Raw genomic sequence first — 18,779 nt, 5'->3', positions numbered from 1 at the left:
AGGCAATTTTCTAGAAATCACATCTTTTTTTGGAATATTTTTCATCAGTCAGCTTTTTTGCCATATTTTGCTGTGCTAACAAGCAGTCCCAACATTTCAGTCGCTTATATTTAGGTTTTATTGTTGCCTCTGAGTGGGTTATAATTTTGTTATATATCTACAAACCAGAAACTAGACTGAATAAACAGTCCCTATATGGATCTTGTGGTGTGATTCTCCTGAGCGGGAAACCAAGGGCAAAAACATGTGATGGCCCTTAAAGCTCCAACTTGGATGCAGCACACATAATTTCTACTCATATCCCACTAAATAAAGAGTCACTTGACCAAGACTGATATCAATGGTATGGCAAGGTAGACTCCGCCCATAGGAAGTACTATATATCATATGGCAGTGGGCAGGTATGTATAAGCATCTAACATCTGAGGAAATAATGATTTGAAACAATTTGCTTATCAATAATTAAAAAGTAGACTTTCACGAACCTCCGTAAAAGTTAAATGAAAATGGCTTTACTGTAAGATATAATTCATGGAATATTTTATGTTTGTTCTTCAAAATCAAAAGAAACTATTCAAAGTAATTCACATGAACCAAAGGTCTTGCAACTGACTTCATAGGAAAACTTATTTTGAAAGCTTCTAGGTTTCTCTTAGTTCCTGAGGTCAAAAATTAAATGACCTGAGAGATACAGGTTCCTTGTAGGGCTCTGCAACACTTACTATACGGATTTTATAAATATCGAAGATGTTAGAGAAGCTCATTTTTTCACTTTATTATTAGATCAAAAACATAGAACTCCTATGATTTTTGTTCCATCAAAATACTACTGAAAAAAACATAAATTTGGCTTCTTTTGCACCAAAAACTATCCTTTTGATAGATGAGAAAATCTGAACTATAAGAACTCAGACATCTCTATAAAAAACAATATCAAAGACAGTGACACTGGTTGTCTTTTGGGAGAGAATCTTGAATATTAGGATTCAGAGTTGGAGGAGAATGTCCTTCCCTGCATACAATTTTGCACATTTTTCAATAATGCACTATATACTTATATTACCTGTTCAAAACATACAAGCAAACAAACAAAACAAATGAATACCTATGTTGAATTACACACTTCCAGAAACTTTCTTCTCCATATCTCCCCATCTTTCTGCTCATTTTACTTTTATTGTTCGATAGTCAAGAATGGATATTTAGTTAGTAATCAGTTGCATTTCTTATTAAAATGTTACCAAAATAAATGTCTTTTTATTTTCAGCCTCTGTTCTTTTCCTGTTCTCTTTTCCTATGTATCTTTCACTATATTTTCCTAAAATTATTCTATTCCACAAGTATTTTCAGATAGCTAATAGCTGACTAATACAATCTATACTAAAATTCAAGAGATTAGAAATGATTTTCCAGGAGATACTCCTGAATGAATGTAAATAGTGTGGGAAAAAGAAAGGAAAAGGTACTTTCTAAAGAAGGTGATTTATTGTCAAAGTACAAATGTAAACTGAACGTGATCAGACTTGAGAAAAATATAGCTGTTATTTCATAATACACAGAGAGATGATTTGTTGTGATGCCATTCTGCACATCTGAAATAACTGGTACACCAAATACATACTTTCATTTTTTACCACTCCCTCTAACTTTGTAAATGCACACTTTTCCCATTCAATATGATTCTAATAAGTGGCTGGAGATTCAAGTAATAATTTCCTCTTCCTACATGTGCATTTGTATATGATTAAACAAAAATGATAATGATATATTTTCAGGCTGAATATAATTAAGTTGATATTGAAAACAACCAAAAAGAACAGTGTGGTATATAGTTACAACCATTATTGGTTTTGGTCATGCATTTAAAACCTGCAAATGGGGATTTTTCTTCAATCCAGTTTTGTTTATGCATGAAATCTTATGTTTTTTTTGTTATTATGGAATTATCATTGGTTCTATGTATACAGGAGTTGAAAATGTTCTAAAATAAAAATGCTGTCTTTTGCTCTTACCATGTTGTCACTACACAGTCAATATTAAAATCATCAATCAAGTTACCAAATACATTGATAAAACTAAACATGACAATTTCTCAAAATAATGTATGTTACTGAAGGTCTGCTTTAATAATGCCTACAAAGATCCGATCATATTGACCAAAAATTAGAAACTCATGTTATCATTTGCTGCATAACAAATCTTTGTGACTTAATTATGAAAGTGGTTTAAAGCAACAACCATCTATCTAGGTCATGATTCTGTTGGTAAAATTCTATTCTTGGGTTAAGTTAGGGGCTCTTGGTTGCTCTAGTCTGGGCTAGACTCAGCTGATTGTAGTCAGGGTTGCTTATAAGTCTGTGGTCTGCTGTGGATGGCTGGTCTATGATGACTCAGCTGAGATGGCATATGTCTTCTCCATGTGGTCTCCATTCACCAAAAAATTATATATTTATATAATTTCACATGGAAGAATTGGCAGAACGCCCTCCCCACCAAGAGCAGCAGGTGGGCACGTGCCAGTGTTCAAGTACGTTTTCAGCAATTACTTGTGTCATATTTGCTACTGACCATTGGACATACCTTGTCACGTGTCCAAGACAAGAATCAGAGTGATGGGGACCACTGAAGGAGTAGATAAAGATGTGAACAAAATGGCAACCACGATTATTGCAGTCTACCACAGGTTTAAAATCCATATCATTGCCAAATATTCCCCCTTCCTCCCTCCCTCCCTCCCTCCCTACTTTCCTTCCTTCCTTCTTTTTTTTTTCTTTAGTTTTATTTTCTGGTTTCCTATAGCTATATTTGGCTTCTTTACCGATTTAGTCCTAGCATTTGATTTGCCATATAAATTTTTACTTCCCTTGTGCTTAGAACACTAAGATTTCAGTCAATGCAACTTATTTTTTACTTTTCCCTTTAGACTTTATGTATAGCATTCAATTTACTCTCTATATCAGCGAATGGCTTATTCTGAATAAGTTCTTTATACATGGCATGGGTGCAAGCATGACTTTTCCCAAATCAGGATGTAAGAAATAAATCCTGTAACTATCTCCCACTGGGAACCATTAAGCTGCTATAACACTAGTTCAGAGTCAGCTTTCTCACTTGTAATATTGAAGATCACCTTCCATTCCCTGAGGAATATCTTAAGTTGGGTACTATCTCTCACTTGGAAACCATAAGTAGCAGCTCTTAGCAAAAATATTCTGAAAAGCACTCTCCAGTATACCCTACCTTCCTATTACCATACGGACTACAGCTCTTATCACAAACTGTGTCAACACATAATTAACCTACTAAATGGTAAGTGCAGGGAGGAAATGTAGTGAAATATAGTAAGAATTCAGACATTTTAATAAAAGTATACTGGGACTTCCCTGGTGGCACAGTGGTTAAAAATCCGCCTGTCAATGCAGGGCACACGGGTTCAAGCCCTGGTCCGGGAAGATCCCACATGCCGCGGAGCAACTAAGCCCGTGCGCCACAACTACTGAGCCTGTGCTCTAGAGCCCGCAAGTCACAACTACTGAAGCCTGTGCGCCTAGAGCCCATGCTCCGCAACAAAAGAAGTCACCGCAATGAGAAGCCCACGCACTACAACAAAGAGGAGCCCCCACTCGCCACAACTAGAGAAAGCCCACACAGAGCAATGAAGACCTAATGCAGCCAAAAATAAGTACATTTATAAAAAAATAAATCAAAGTATACTGTATTTCTAAACACTAAAATAGCAAAAGAAAATGAAAAGAAAATGAAACAGGAAAACTTCAAACTAAGTTTATTCAAAAAGGACATTAAAAAGATCAAGACTTGTTGAAAAATTACTTTTCAAATAAATTTCTCTGCTCTCATCACCAAAAAATGTCAAGCAACTAAATACGAAATTTTGATTAGGAAGACTTTTAGATATCCTATGCAACTGTGCTATTAGAGGAACTGTGAATATGAAAGAGATAATATTGCTGATTAATTAATTTTCTTTATTTGTTTCCTGAAAAATATGGCTTATATTTTTAAAAATGCTTCTAAGACATTCATAGTGTGTAGAATTTGTCATCTTCTACTTCAACTGATTTTCCAAGGAGGCAAAGACAATTCAATGAGAAAAGGATGGCTTTTTTTCAACAAATGATACTGCGAAAATTGGATATCCTCATTCAAAAAGATGAATTTAGCACTTATATCATACAAATTTTTAAATTCAAAATGAATCATACTCCAAAGTGTAATATCTAAAACAATAAAACTTTTAGAAGAAAATATAGGAGAAAAATCTGTGTGATCTCGGGTTAGGAAAAAGTTCTGAGATACAGTCCCCAAAGCACAAACCACATTAAAAATAGTAATAATATGGAATTTTTCAAAATTAAAAAAGAAACACAACTTTTGCACTTCAAAACGCACCATTAAGAAATTAAAATTTCAGAGAAAATGTTTGCAAATTGTATTTTGCTTAATTTTCAAAACATGTAGAGAGGGCTTCCCTGGTGGCGCAGTGGTTGTGAGTCTGCCTGCCGATGCATGGGACACGGGTTCGTGCCCTGGTCTGGGAAGATCCCACATGCTGTGGAGCGGCTGGACCCCTGAGCCATGGCCGCTGAGCCTGCGTGTCCAGAGCCTGTGCTCTGCAACGGGAGAGGCCACAACAGTGTGAGGCCCGCGTACCACAAAAAGAAAAAAAAAAAAAAAAATGTAGAGAAATCTTACAATGATCAGAAGACAAACCCCAAATAAAAATGAGCAAAAATTAGAACAGACATTTCACCAAAAAAGATATATAAATGGTTAATAATCACTTGAAAAGATCATCATGCTCAAAATTATTAATCATTAGAGCAATTCAAATTAAAACCACAATAAGATACCACTTCTCCCTACTAGAATTGTTATAATAAACAAGATAGACAATACAAACAGTTGACAAGTATATGGCAAACTGGAAATTCTTACATTGCTGGTGGGAGTGTAAACTAGTACAGTCACTTTGAAAAGCAGTATGGCAGTTTATTTTAACAGAATGAATAAGTGTAACATATGAAAAAGTGATTCCATTCCTCAGAATCTTTCCAAGAGAATGAAAACATATGTCCACAGAAAGACTTGTACTTGACTCAGCAGCAAAATTTATAATAGCAGAAAGTGGAAAATATCCAAACGTTTATCAACTGGTGACTGGATAAACAGAATATGATACACAGAAACAATAGAATACTATTCAGCAATATAAATGGAATGATTACCAACGCTACAACATGGCTGAGACCAAGATATGGTAATTTAAAGGCCCCAGAACAGGGCTTCCCTGGTGGTGCAGTGGTTGGGAGTCCGCCTGCCGATGCAGGGTATGCGGGTTTGTGCCCCGGTCCGGGAAGATCCCACGTGCCGCGGAGTGGCTGGGCCCGTGAGATGGCCACTGGGCCTGCGCGTCCGAAGCCTGTGCTCCGCAACGGGAGAGGCCACAGCGGGGAGAGGCCCGCATACCAAAAAGACCCCAGAACAAAAGACCACATATTTTATGAGTCAGTTCTATAGAGATAGATGAATAGTTGCTTGGAGTTGGGGTAAGACTGAGGATTGACTGACTCACCAGGGAACACAATGGGTGATCTGAATATTTTATTTTATTTTTTATAAATTTATTTATCTGCTTTTGGCTGCATTGGGTCTTCGTTGCTGCGCGTGGGCTTTCTCTAGTTGTGGCAAGTGGGGGCTACTTTTCCTTGAGGTACACGGGCTTCTCATTGCGGTGGCTTCTCTTGTTGTGGAGCATGGGCTCTAGGCACGTGGGCTTCAGTAGTTGTGGTACACGGGCTCAGTAGTTGTGGCTCTCGGATTTAGTTGCTCTGGGGCATGTGGGATCTTCCCAGACCAGGGCTCGAACCCGTGTCCCCTGCATTGACAGGTGGAATTTTAACCACGGCGCCACCAGGGAAACTCTGAATATTTTAAAATTGTGCTGTGGTGATGGTTGCACAACTGTGTAAATTTATTACAACTCATTGAATTGTACATTTAAAGTGGGTGGATTTTATGGTCCATAAGTTATAATTCAATAAAGGTGCTAAAAGTAAAGGATACCAGGAATCGTATTTTTTCAAAATGGAGCTGTCAAGGAAATGAGAACTGGCATTGGCATATATGTTATTGATCTGATATTAGTATGAAAACTATTCTTTTCTCCTCTTAAATCAAACATGCTTTATATCAATACCATATATAACAAAGGAATAAGAGAGAATAAGAAAATTTTTCTTTCATAATGTCAATTTTAGCATAAGTATTCTAACCTTCCCTGTCATTCTACCATTCTGCAAATATGAAATTGTTCAGTTTCATATATATGCATATTGACTGGGCATTTCTAGTATCAGAGGAACTTTTTGTATTTTCATGCAGATGACTTTATCTTTCCACTATCCTAGGTGTTGGAAGATAGATTTTAAGCTGTAACTTCTGCCACTGAGTATCATCATTTTGACCTTTGAAACCAAGCAGACCTCCTTAGATGTTTATTGCGTATGAAAATATGTAAATTAACAGGGCTTATTCACTCAATTAAATTTTCTCCAAGTTCTGCATTACAGTCCTGGAACTTTCTGAACAAGTATTATTTCTTTTTGTCTGGACTATATTTCTAGTCATTTCACCTAAGATTGTCTGCCTTTCTAGCAGTCATGTCTTACTTTAATCATATAGAGCCTATATGAAATAACATTCTTTATACACATGCATGCTGCTATTTAGACAGGTCATTATCACCCAGGACTTACAGGTCTGAGGTTAACAATAGTAAAGAAACTGACATCCTAAAATTTGTCATTTTGTAGTGTAATGATTTCCAGTATCCCCTAAACGTTTTTGCTAATCATCTTATTATTGCAAATGGAATAAAATTTGCTCGACCACTTATCAGAAACCATGCCTCTCCTTGGGTGCCCTTGATAAATAATGCTGACTCTAAATGGGCTATTTATCATGTAAAACCCCCAGACAACTCAAAGGAGAGTAAGTCTGCATATTGTGTGTGTGTGTGTGTTTTTTAAGTCTTTATTGAATTTGTTACAATATTGCTTCTGTTTTTTATATTTGGGGTTTTGGGCCACGAGGCATGTGGGAGCTTATCTCCCCACCAGGGATTGAACCCGCACCCCTGCGCTGGAAGGCGAAGTCCCAACCACTGGATTGCCAGGGAAGTCCTTGCATATTGTCTTGTTCAACTAAAAATCCAGTATGTTCACTCTAGGACTGAATCAGATGATGGTACAACAAGCATCATGTGTTGATTTATTTTTATGTCTTGATTTTGTTGCTGTTTTATGATTAAGCACACACACATTTCTCCCTATATCAAGATTTTATTATTTCAAAAGCAGTCTTGGGTCCGCCTCCCGATGTAGGGGACACGGGTTCGTGCCCCGGTCCGGGAAGATCCCACATGCCGCGGAGCGGCTGGGCCCATGAGCCATGGCCGCTGAGCCTGCACATCCGGAGCCTGTGCTCCGCAACAGGAGAGGCCACAACAGTGAGAGGCCCGCGTATGGCAAAAAAAAAAAAAAAAAAGTAGTCTTGGGACTTTGGTTTAGCCCTCCCGTCTCAGTGCTGAGTAGGTAACGTCACTAAAGAAGGGAAATGACGTTTATTTGCCCACTACCTTCATATTCTATTTTTTTTTTTTTTTTTAATCGCGGGGCTGGCGCAGCAAACGAGGCGGAAAAGTGTGGCTGCCCGGCGGGCTCCAGCGCGGACGCCGATGGGAGATGCGGCCGGTCGCTCACCTCCCCTTCATATTATATTTATGAATTTAACCTTACCAAAGCTTAGCTGTGGTGGGGTCAAAACCATCGAAGTTTCCTGAATGAAATCTGAAGCGGGCCCCCATACACCAGAGGGCAGGGAGAGACGGAAGCAAGGGAGGGGGAGGCAAGCCTCGCCGATGGGCAGGTGGTGGGTTTGTGAATCTCCCCCCGCCCGCCAGAATCCTCAGAGTTTACGGAGAGGTCTTACCTGTCTTGAGTCACGTGTACTGTGTCCAGATGGTCTCAGCACCGCAGTGCTCTGGCAGGGCTGCCTCCTTGAAGTGGCTCCCACTGTGGAAACTGGGCAAAAAGCACATCCGCAAGATGGAGGAGGCGAGCATCTAGCTTGAGGGTCAACCGGAGGTCACATTCTCTCCGTGACCTCCTCCGACTGCTGTTTGTGGGCTTCTCTAGACTGGAGTCACTTCAGAATTGTTTAATTCTAACGTTCAGAGTCAGTCTGAGTTGCAGGAACAAATAAGTGACACACATGGCCAAAGACCAAATGTGTGCAAGTTTCTCAGTTGTATGTTGGCCCTCATACACCAATGGTCAGGAAGATAAATCTGGGAGTAACCATCGTTTTGGAAATATCACAATCATTTCTCTCTTTAAAAAAATTTCTTGATTCCCCCCTCCCCTGACCTGTATATAGTTATGTAAAAATATGATTTCCTCCTTTCTGATTGTTCTATTTCAGTGGCAGATGTTTGACCATAAAACCTAACATTAGGACAAGGTCTAAAATTTATTCTCTTTATTTAGATATCTTCTTAAAGACAGAAATATTAAAAACAAATATTAATATTACCAACCCAATTAAAAATAAATGGAGGAGAATACATATAGAAAGAGGAGATTAAAGCTACTAAAATGGAGAACAGGATACTGATATAAAATACAATATTAGTATTTTCTATTAGTACATCCAATTTTGAGTATTTATACTTCTAGAGGATCTGATATTAAAGACACATTATAAAAGCTACTAATCAAGAAATAAGTACATTTTATTTAAAAATTAGCATAATATCTATAAGGGAACTATTTTATTATCAAAGTAAACAATTTTTCAGAACCACAAAACATATTTATACAATAAAACTGGCTCTATATACATTTTATAGAAAAAAGTATAAAGTATATTTGAATTTTAAAATATTTCCTATATCAAATGTTTATATAAGATTTGGTTACAAAGTTTAAATCTTTTAAATATAAAGGCAAACAGAAATATAAATTTGTCAAGTAGAAACAATATTCAGATTTTTGGATTTATGATGTACTCCTAAGCTATTAACATGTGCTTGATTTTCTAGAGTGCATAATCTATGATAGCAGTGAAATTTAATGTGTTTCATATCCTTATTTTATAATTATTTTACACCATTAATTTGCTGTTGTTGTTAATGTTATTATTCTTACCATGAAGTTGACCATTATATACCATGATATATAATTATATCATGGTTTGCCAAACAATTTTTCTCATTTAAATTCTCTTTGTAAAAATGAATATTGAATTGGATCCATCTTCTCTTTACAAGTAGTGCTAATTCCAGACTTCCCAACATCAGTCAGTAGCACCAATATTTCTTTAGTTATTTAAACTTGAAAATTCAGATTGACCTCTAATATCATCCTGTGCATTATCATCTCTAGCCAGGAAGTCATGGTGTCTTGTAATTTCTTATTTCAAAACTGCACTTTCATTTATTCCACATGTATCTTAATCCATGCCCTGGTCATCCCTGAATAATGATACTTGCCTCATAATGGTGCCCCTTCCTTGTTTCCCAGTAGATTAAAAAATAAACAACAACTCAATTTTATAGTTGATATAATGTATGTTGACTTAATATGTTTATTAATTCACCACAACACAAGTCCTAGGCCCCAACTGGGCTAGTTTACAAAAGCTTTAAGCCTGAATATGTGAATTTTTCTACCTATCCAAATCGTTATCTTCTTTTAGCTCCCAGTTTAATCCCAGCTATATTTTGTGGCTTTCCCAAAGAATGGCTGGACCTGTCAGTATTGCTCATGTTTCTTGCGTTTCTCATTTTCACATATTCAGTAATCCCCTGGCCTGTCCCCAAAATATACCTAACCAGAATTTTTCCCTTTGTGGGAAGTAGCAGGTGGTTAGGAAGGTGAGAGTTGGGATTCTACTGACTGATGGCAGCTCACAGCCTAAGGAGAAAGTATTCAATATTATTATCAGGTGCTTCTAATTCAGAAAACATTTTTTTGGCAGGTGTGATTTTGTGAAAATAGAAAAAGACATTAGAATGAGATCCGCTGAGTATGAACGATGACCCTGATCCTGACACTGTCAGTGTGACCTTGGGCAAAGGACACTTATCTGAACCTCAGTTATATCATCTATAAAATGGCAATAAAAATATCTTCTTATTTTGTTGTAACATTTACAGAAGATAATATTTATCTCAAACACACACATGGTCTTTAAAAATTAGTTTCTTCCATATAAGGTTGAGTCCCATGTACATTTCTAATCAAGATAATGAGAAAATTATTGAAGTAGGTCTGATCTTTACCTGTTTGCAACTCTGCTTAGTCTGAAGTTCACTGTTTTGTGACAAAGCCTTCTGCTAGTTCACCTTTTCCTTTTAAAATGTTACGTTTATTTCTGTTCCAAATGGAGATGTATTTATAATCTTGGGACAAACGACATTTCATTTTAGAATACATAGTTTATATATAGTTGTTGGTGGTAAAATATTTGGTTGCTTAAGTTTTTGAGGACTAAAGACTTTTCGATGATCTCCAGAGATTATAGTGTTCACTGTTTTGCATTCACTATTCACCCTAACACAAAGCAATGTGCACTGTAGAATTCAACAATTATTTGTTCAATGAAAGGGTCATGAAAATATTAGTCTATTCATGAGGTAAAAATGACGTTTCTTAATAATCAAGATTTTTTACACCATTGAAATAAAATCTACAAAGTTGCTATATTCAGATTTTGTATTCAAATGGCAATAAAGATATACTAAAGGCAAGCATTAGAGTTTAGTGATTATGAACTCTAGACTTCAGTTGCCATAATTCAAATTCTGACTCCACTGATTACTCTGTTTATGACCATTATATGTTATTTAACTTCTCTATGACTTTGTTTTCGCATTTGTGAACTGGAGAAAATATTACCACCTTTACATGTGTGATAAAAGTGTAAGTGAAACATTTATCCCTATGCCTGACTAGTAAGTGCTCAGTAAACATTAACACATTTATTATTAGTAATAGTTGTTGTAGTGTTTTATTGTTTTTGGGTGACTAGCCAAATTTCTTATTTCCTGCTACACTCTCTGGCAGTAGGTTTTGTCCAGTTATTTTGAATCATCAGCTTACCCTAGAGAATCTGGGTATCCTGCCTTAATATGAATCCCAAAATATTTGACATCACAGTTCTGCAGATTTATCTTCTCCTTCTGCCCCTTGCTATAGACATAACTGTTATCCTAGGATATCAGATGATATGCTTACATTTTTTGGACCCTCTGATTTCAGTTGCAGCTGAAAGGGACACATCCATGTGATTGTGATCCACTTTCTTGCTCATGGTAAATCCCTCAAGTGAGGAAATGACTGTCTTTGCTAACTGCCCTCGGGCTCATTTTACACTGAAGAGAATGGTGGAAGTCACGAAGCCTACGTGTGTGTATATCGCAAAAGAGGGGCAGTCTAGATCGATGAGGGAAGGGAGCTTCTGGCCTTTTGATTGGAAATTCTTGGGGGTATTCTGTATACTTCTCTGAAATCCTAATGGAATCAAGACATGTTCCTCACCGTGGCCACTTTGGATCAGGCCCCTTTACACTGGTTCTGGAGATCACCTGGTAAATTATGTGCACATGGGACTTTGATTCATCCTCTGCTTTAAGTAGAACACAAGCAAGGAAGCATAATCCCCAAGACTTAAAACACTGAACACTCTAATTTTTCCTTCTCTCTAGTGTCAACATCCAGAATTTAGTAAAAACCTCTCAATTGTTCTTATGCAATTCCTTACATTCATTTCTTTTTCTGTTTGAAATCTTTTAGTTTAACAATAAGTACTAGATATGAAATGGCAAAACAAAGATAAAGGAAATATGATCTTTACCCCAGACTTGCAAACCACCTGGTAGGCAACCTCATCTTTTTATGTTTTAGGATCAGAGAATGTGGTAGATTGTATTATTCTTCAAAATAATCACTGACCTTCCCATACTTCCCTTCCTCTAGGAAGTTTAGGCATCTCTTTCACGTTGACATAATGTCACACTGACACCACGCTTAGCAATGTGTCTGTGACTTTCTTCAGCCAAGGAAATATAAACAGAAGTGATGTATGTAACTTCCAAGCAAAAGTTATTGTTATTTTTGTTATTTGAATGAGAATCTCCTGATTTCTACGTTTCCTTTCTTTATCTGTGAGATTCGAATTGTTCCATCAGCCTGGGTGGTCCTGAACTAAGGAAGTTGTGAAGCAAAGCTATAGTTGACCAAAAATAGACATGATGAAGAGACAGAGATACTTATTAAGAGATAGCAACAAGCATCCAGGGAGGGAATCGAAAGCCTGAATCAAAACAATGACAATTGTGGGTAAGATAAATGATAAAATGATGCTTTTAGTGGTATTTAGGAAGTCTAGTTGATGGAGCTTGTTGATGAATTAAGTGTAGGTGTAAGGGTGACTGCTTGAATTCTGGCTCATATTACATCATGCTTTAATTTTCACAACCTTGTGATTAATTTTCCTTTGTTTACTGTCTTTCTACCTCTCCCATGCCAACAGAGTAATCTTTCTTATAACATAATTTTGATGATATCATTCCTTTTCTAAAAAGTCTTCCATGGCTCCCCATTACTAAAGAATTAAGTTCTATCTTCTTAGTTTTAATTATCTGTCATAATTTTTTAATATTCATTTCCTACTTCTCAGGGCCTTCCTTCTTTAAAGAAACTCTACTTCTTTTATTGTTCTTCCCCCAAAAGGATTTTTGAGTTTCCACTTAAATGCCTTGTCCCAGTCGCCACTTTTGCTTTAGCACTCATTTTTTTTTTTTTTTTACCTTTAATTACTTTAACTCTACTTGTTTGTTTTAGTCAAGTTAGATGAGGTTCATGTGTGGTAGCATACAACCCCCAAATCTCACTGGCTTACAAATAAAATCTTTATTACTCTCTCAAGCTACATGCTCATTTTGGGACAGCTAAGACTCCAATGTTCTGTACATTCAACCATCCAGGCTGATAGAAAACTTCTATTTGAAGTAGGACAAACTTATTTTTGTTTTTCAATATTCTGCTGAGAAATGATAATGTTCTTGACCGTTCGTGTTTCAAAGCAAGTCATATACCAAATCTGGAGAAGAGAATTAGGTCCCTCCCGGAGAGTGGAGCAGCAGAAATCTGAAAAAAAAACCTGCACTGACAATATTTTCCAAATCATCACTTTCAATCTTTTCCAAATCCCACTGATTTCATTAATCTGATCTTGTCTAACCCATATCTAAACATCACTTCTTTCTCAACTCTTACCATCTGTACTAATTATACAGCCCATCTTGTAATGCCCTAGGCAGGGGTCGACAGATTTTTCTAAAGGGATGGATAGTAAACATTTTACATTTCAAGTCATAGGTCCCTGTGGCGACTACTCAACTCTGCCATTGTGGTGCAAAAGCCGTCATTGAAAATATGGAAAGAATGGGTGTCACTGTGCTCCAATCAAACTTTATTTTCCAAAGTAGGTGCTTGTCTGCTGCAGTAGCTTGCAGAACTCTTTCTCTGAGCAGTGACCCTCAAACTTGAGTGTGCATTGGAAACATCTGAAGGGATGTTAAAACATAGATTTGTGGATACTACTTTTAGAGTTTCTGACTGGATAGGAATGGGGAAGGGCTTGAGAATTTGCCTTTTCAATATGTTCCCAGGTGATGCCTTTGTTTCTGGTCTGGGGACCACACATTGAAAACCTCTGACCTGCAGAACAAGGCAATATTCTTTATTCAATGACTTGCTATTTGTGATCAGCAAACGAATTTAAATAAATAAATAAATTCTATTATAAAATTAAGAAATAAACAATGTTCATAATTTTCATTCATTAGCATATACCTTTCTTCACAAAAGCCAGTGACTATACTTAGCCAGAGAATGCCCTGAATAAACTTTTATTGGCCACGAGTGAGTTACAATAAAGTTAGCATTCACCTTTTTAGAGTGACACAGCATACAGTGTCATATAGTGACACAGCTGTAAATATTATACTTTTCTATGCCACCTTCACATGATGGACAGGTAACAAAATTGTTTTGTTTGTAGTCTCCCTAAGCTACTTCAGCTTGTCACGACACGCAAAGCTTGGCTACACCAAATGCATCAACCCATTTATATTACTTCATTACTTCATACTTCCACTCTCCGGAAAAAAAGATTTCAGAAAGACACATTAATTTTATTCTTATTTAACAGTGACATTGAAAAGACATTCTTATTTGTGCAGTTGTTCTAGCTACCAATCCTGTTTGTAGTTATACATATTTAAAAAACTCCACAGACATTCTGTACTCTTGAGATTTTGACACACTTGGATTAAATGATTACCTCCAATATTGCTGCATTCTTGACATATAAATGATAAAGTGGCTTAGATTCTTAGAGAAAAAAAAATGATTCCCCATAAACTTGTTTAAGCAAATTTCTATTCAGTAGTTAGCACTTCAGTAGTGAAATTGTTGGAGGTCAAAAGGTCATGACTGCCTATTGACCCACGCGCTGGACCCGGATAACCAGAAGCCCCTTACACCCCTCCCTTGTCCTTGGGATATACATTTGGCACCCTATTCCTGGCACTAGGAGCCACTTCAAAGATGCAGCCTTGAGAGAGTAATGTATTACTGCGACCGTCTGGACTGCATACATGATTGAACCCCGTTAAAGCCTCTATAAAACTTTTAGGATTCTGGCATGCAAATGTGGAAAATTTACTTGTCTTTCAGCCGCCATAGACAAACCCCCATGTGTAAGTTTCTTTGCTTATTAAAACTGCATCTACCAATCTGGACTGTTCTGCCCCTTTCTCCAATCTCCCTTTGCTCTCCGTGTCCTGGGGCCAGTTTTGAATTTCACCGCTGGGGAATTCCCAAGGTTGTGAACCAACAGAAATGTAAAGAAAGATCAACACAGATAAAGCAGGCATTGTGCTACAGGGATTTTGGAAGAAGTAGCATTATTGTTTTCAATAGTGTTACTCCTCATTGTAAGATTTTCTAATCATTATAATATTCAATAAAAGTGCAATTTATCACTAAAAAATTCCCCCAGTTAGGGAAATTAATGTCAGTTTAAAAACTCTTACCAAAGTAGACTAACGTATCGTCTGAACACTTTGTAGTACCTCACAGAATCTGGACCTAGTTCTATCAGCATGGAAACAGGTAAATCAAACAAGTAGAAATTGCTCGAATAAGGTGTTGTCATCAATTAGCAGCTGATTGTTGTTCAAAGTTTAGAGAATGAGACAACTTCCAGGTAAAATGGGCTTTATTTTTCTGGTTCCACAAAAATAAAAGAATCAGGTTACTTGGGGGAGTGAGGGCTAGAACGTAAGCCGTTTGCCTCGCAGCTGCTAGTCGTCTGATTCTGAACAGACCTCAAGCACTTAACGGCCAAAGCTGCGGCGCTAGCTAACCCAGGTGCCCTCACTTTCTCCGCGTCCAATCTGCACCCTCTACTAAGCTCACTTAATGAGGTTTCTGAGAGCTTCGATTCCTTCAAAGCATTGTGCCATGAACGCTAGGGGGGAAAAAAAACAAAGAAGATGAATTTCAAATATAGGATTCAATTACTTTTCACAACTCGATGATGTGTCAGAGGCACGCTGTGTTTTGTTTTGAGGGCGGGGAGATGACTGGGAGGGAATCCTGGGCCCCCATTGGCTGGCCGCTCGGCGCTGCAGCTGAGCTCTAGCCGGTCGGCGAGCATCATTGATCTGAAGGGTAAACGTGGAGGGAGCCGCAGAGAGGGGGTCCAAGCGTTTCTGAGAAGAGAGGCAGACGCTTCCAGGAAGAAAGTGGTGTCTACTGGCTGCCCGGCTTGGAGGACCTTTTGTGACTGAAAGGGGACACAATGCAAGGCAGTTTGCTGCTACAGTGATTCAGAAGAATAAGAGAGAGAGAAAGAGAGACAGAGAGAGAGTGAGATCTCACCCTCGTTGCAAAGCCTGGCTTGTTGCATCCTGCTGCTTCTCTTTCTGCCGCTGCTCCTGCAGCCGACGTGTCTGCCATAAGGTAAGGCTTCCTTTTTTTGATGGGGATTGCATCATGTGTGATCGCTTCAGGGTACACGCGCAGAAATTCATATACGATCAATAAAGTGTTGCCTAGCGTAACCAGAAGCTGAAGGAGGGAGGCTGCACACAGGTCTGGCATTTCAATTAGGAACTGGTGCGTGGGTTTGCTTTGGGAAACTTCGGTAAGTTCTAAACAAGTCTCTTGTCTTCAGAGCGCGAGGTTAACTTAAAAAGAGAGGGAAAGAAATGTTTTAGCCACTAATGTACCTTGCTTCGCTGTGCTAAACTTTCAAATGAAAATAATGCTAGGTGTTCAACTGGTTATATTATAAATGACTTTATTAATATCTTTTTTACACAAAGTAATTAATGCTTTATTTTCAAACGTCTTCTGTAAATGTCGCAACCGATTTTTATTAAAATACAATAATACCACTACCCCATTCTCCACTGATTTTTATTAAGACATATAGGTTTTTAAACTTCATTCTTCATTAAAAATTAAACAACTGTAAAGCAATGTAAATGTTTCGATAGCTAGTCTCTCAGTATATAGCCCTCTCAGTTTCCTACCACAAAACTAATTTGGGACAAGTGGAAGAGGTACAGATTACTAGGTCGACTGTAGGTTACATAATAGGCATTTCAAAATTATCTTAATGGTATTAATCATTTAGTGGTTCACTTAAAAAGCAAGAAATATGTATAATAAAGGACATGCTAGTAAATCAGTTTTAAAGAGACCTTCAGCATTTTATAGATATTTTCTTCTTTTTAAATATCATTATTTTTCTCTTTTTCCACCTGAATTACAGTGGTTTCAGAACCTTTGTAGTCCAGAGTGTTTGATGTCTCATCTTATAGACATATTTCTCTGTACTCTCGAGAGAGGGACCTGACATACTTTTGGCTGATTCTGTGACCATGGGGATGATTTTCAGCTTCTCCTCAGGTATTTTGAAGCTCATTCGCAGACTGCTCAGCTAGAAAATTACCTTACATCCTGAGTAGCAAAAAATTAGAGTAGCTTCTGAAAATGTATTTACAGTTTTAAATTACACTATACATGACCAAAACATGAAAATCCAACCATGCCAAGCAGATATTTGCTTGATCTTTTCAGACACTTGATCCGTTTTAAGATTGTAAAATAATATCCAGACACACAGCTGCCTAGAAATATTAAACCTCCTACTTTAGTACCATCACTTATTCATTAAATTATCCTAAGCAATTGAGAATCATTTTAACTTATGTGTCTTTGTTATTATTTCTAAAAAGGGATATAAATGAACACATTTTTATTACAAATATTTCTGTGATACCAGAGGTCTGTTCAGAATTGAAAGTCAGGTGGTTACTCTTCCCAAGCTATAGCAGTTGCTTAAGGCTCTGTTTTAGAATGCTCGAGAGCACAACCACACACAAAGTAGCTTTCCACTTACCTAACTAATCTGCACATCAGCTGGTTCAGTTACAAAATCTCAGGAGCATTCCTCCACCTGCTGTATGAACTACCGGAATAAAAAGATGTTGTGTATTAATTTGAAAATTCAATTCCAGAATACAATGTATTTTCCCCCTTATTAATAGCTCTTACTTTGAAGACTAACCTCCAAGTATAACCCTGCCAATGTTAAGCTCCTACCCCCTTAAAAAATAATCCCATTTTTTTTTTTTTCTGTTTTGTTCAGCAAATCTCTGGTTGCTGGATTCTTAACTTCTACTGCTGTGTAGCATTTTCAAGCAGTAGGGGGAAGTTTTCAAGCCAAGGATGCTTTTTTTTTCCTACTGGACTTCATTCCTTCCACTAATGTGCTTAGTGATATGATCATTTTAGATAATTCTCACAAAAAGAGCTGAATTATTATGGGAAGGAGGGTGTCATTTGTTCTACATGTGGGATGATACATATTAAGTCTTTATCACGGCAAAAACACTGCTTAGTTTATGGGAAAAAAATCCCTGTTAATGCTTCATGTGACATACTTATACCTCAGTATGACTGCATCCTTTAAGGGTGGAGCACAAAACTGATCTCCTTAGATTGAGAATCTTTTGCATCTGGTATTTTGGCAGGATGTGTTTCATGAAATAGTCTGTGATTGATTGGTTGCAATCAATCATTTATCATTTTGTGGTTGGTAAGAATATCTGTCACTCTTACTTCTTAAAATGCACTGTAATGAAAGTCAAATCACTCTTGCTGATGAAATAGAACTGCAAATAGTCTGCTTAAACTGTTCTTACATGACATGTGAAACATTACTGTTTTCACACCGATACCATTTAGATGCCATGTGATTAAATCTAACAATTAGGATAGGAAGATGCATAGAGTGATACTTCTCCTCAGAAGTGACCCACGTTTTCATGTAAAGATATCAAATTTAAGAACTTGTGTAATAAATGACCTACTAGTAGACTTTATTGTAAATGTCTTTATACTTCCAAAGGAAAAGTGTGATTACATATGTCTCCTTTAAGGTAAGATTCTGTTCTTTTATTCTTTTAAACAAATGATAGCTGTTTTTAAACAAATCATGTCCTGTATTACCATGTCAGTGTTACCATGTGAATAGATAACATTTTGCTTATAATGTGGCACCAATTCTTGATTCTATTATATTAAACTATAGGTGCAAATTATTTCATCTTTCTC

At 37.1% G+C, this 18,779-nt stretch overlaps 1 protein-coding gene across 1 annotated transcript in view; it reads left to right on the top strand.

Annotated features, from left to right (window-relative positions):
• The first annotated feature begins 15,994 nt into the window (after positions 1–15,994).
• LOC114892337 (cadherin-12) overlaps positions 15,995–18,779 on the top strand; it is a 990,049-nt gene continuing 987,264 nt past the window's right edge. The window contains exon 1 of the mRNA XM_029217108.1: positions 15,995–16,115. The gene's annotated coding sequence lies outside the window, so the exon portion shown is untranslated. The remainder of the gene's footprint in view (positions 16,116–18,779) is intronic.

This window comes from Monodon monoceros, unplaced genomic scaffold (genome assembly GCF_005190385.1).
Source record: "Monodon monoceros isolate NGI ecotype Baffin Bay Population unplaced genomic scaffold, NGI_Narwhal_1 Super_Scaffold_12, whole genome shotgun sequence".
Taxonomy (NCBI): domain Eukaryota; kingdom Metazoa; phylum Chordata; class Mammalia; order Artiodactyla; family Monodontidae; genus Monodon; species Monodon monoceros.
Note: the sequence above shows the minus strand (reverse complement) of the source record. Positions and strands in the feature narration are given on the sequence as shown.